The following is a 1,956-nucleotide window of genomic DNA, read 5'->3' on the forward strand; positions in this document are numbered from 1 at the left end:
CCAGGCATCTTAGGGGCTAATTTGTAAACTTCATGTAGTTTTCTTTAAAATAAGAAAACCAGCTCAAGAAACTTCCTGCCAATAAAAGTTTGTTAACCTTTCCATAAGCACCAAGTGCATATAGGGCATTGCAATTGTTCATTTTGTATCTCCATTTTGATTTATAAATTCTCTTGTGGAAGAGAAAATGCCTTAGAATTGACTTGTGCATTGATTTTTTGTATTGTACTGTATGGCATCTGGAACTTTAATTTTACCCATACTTCTATGATTTTTAGGAGTCATTTTGTCATTGCAGTGGCTTTTGCTCTTCCTGCTTCAACAGAAAATGGCAGATCACCTCCATTTATAATCTGGCAGATCTTGGATTCTTATTATTTGATGTTAAATTGCCAAAGAGGTAGATTACCTTTTTTCTAAGTATTTTTTTGTTTCCTTTAAAAAGATATTCTTCCTTGTTTGATAAGCAGTCAGGGAGATTGCACTTCAAAGGTTAATCTTCGGTAAATATGTGGCTGAGGTTTGTTGGCTTTCGATGGAGTGCAAAAGGTGATGAGGTCATGGATATGGAGTCCTTGCAGGGTAATTGTTAAGGTTTAACTCCCTAGATTGTACAGGCTAATAGTAATATATTAGTATAGATTTTAATTCAGGCATACATGATGTGTGGGGCATTTAGTCTTATGAATTGTAATCAAGTCATATGGTGTTTGGTATTAATATTTATATGAGAAGTAAATTTTTACTCTATCTGCATTAAATCTAGCAATAGTACTGCAGTTTTTGAGTCTTACACTGTACATATAATTTCCTAGTTTGTGTTAGTATCAAGACCTATCTTTCTTCATTTTAAGTATCACTTTGCTTCATTATAGATTTCTTGTCCCTTGTCAGTAAACAGTAAAGGCTTTGCTTCCTTATAGTGTTCTTTTCCCTTGTCAATAAAGGCTACAAGAAGAAACAGCAAATGATTGAAATTCTTAAAATGTAGGATAATCTCTTGAAGGAATACACTTGCTTACTGCATAGCCTAGGTTTGGAAATGTATTATACATTTTCTTTGTTCATTTCTTCATGGTGCACATTTATTTGGGTTAATAAAAGGTAGAGCTGAATAGTAAAACAAATTCTTGCATTTAAGTCTTGTGCAGTTATGTCAGTTCTAGTGGCAAGGAACAAGGAAATGTATCAGGAGGAAAAAATAGAATAGCAGTATAAAAGGATTATCTACGTGTTACATGATGCTGAAGCTGTATCATTGTTTATAAAATACATAAAGAATTTCGGTAAAATAGTTTTAATGGAAAAATGTTTGATTTCTTTTTCTTTTCTTAGGTGTAGATGAGGGCGAATCTTTTTCATACACAAGTAAATTTTGTGTATATAAATAAAACCTTTAGTAATTGTTGGACAGAATTTTGTTTTATCATCACTGCTGTTTTTCAGTTGTCTAATCCATTCAAGGTTTGAAATGTGCATTTCCAGAGGAGTGCTGCTTTTCACTAGAAATCAAATTTGGCAAATATTTAATTAGCTTAAATTGAGTGACATACTCAGATGCTCAGATAGAAAGTAATGGGGAAAGTTTTGGATTTGTAATGAAGTTAACAAGACTACTTTAAAAGTGCACTATTACACAAGTCTTAAAGGTCAGTGTGAAGTTTAAAGGTCATTGACCTTAAAGTCTAGTAATTCATGAGAAAATCTTAAAGAAAATTGATATAATTGGATTCCATTAAGATGATTTGATTCATAATGATAAAATTGATAAACATCTACTTATTCCATATTTTACAAATCTATATTGTTTCTCGGTTAGGACAGTACTACTGACCATGAAACCAACAATTATTTTACATAGCCATGATTTTATTACCCATTCTTAAATCAAGACTATCTAGTTTATGATCCTGTAAATACTTCATCTAAAGTTTTCAGTAATTTTGAGGAAGCTTA

The 1,956-nt window shown here is 31.6% G+C and overlaps 1 protein-coding gene across 1 annotated transcript in view; it reads left to right on the top strand.

The window, feature by feature from the left end:
• LOC119586194 (voltage-dependent anion-selective channel-like) overlaps positions 1-1,956 on the top strand; it is a 7,127-nt gene that overhangs the window by 2,854 nt on the left and 2,317 nt on the right. The gene's annotated exons all lie outside the window — the stretch shown is intronic.

The sequence above is a fragment of the Penaeus monodon genome, chromosome 21 (assembly GCF_015228065.2).
Source record: "Penaeus monodon isolate SGIC_2016 chromosome 21, NSTDA_Pmon_1, whole genome shotgun sequence".
In the NCBI taxonomy this organism is placed as follows: domain Eukaryota; kingdom Metazoa; phylum Arthropoda; class Malacostraca; order Decapoda; family Penaeidae; genus Penaeus; species Penaeus monodon.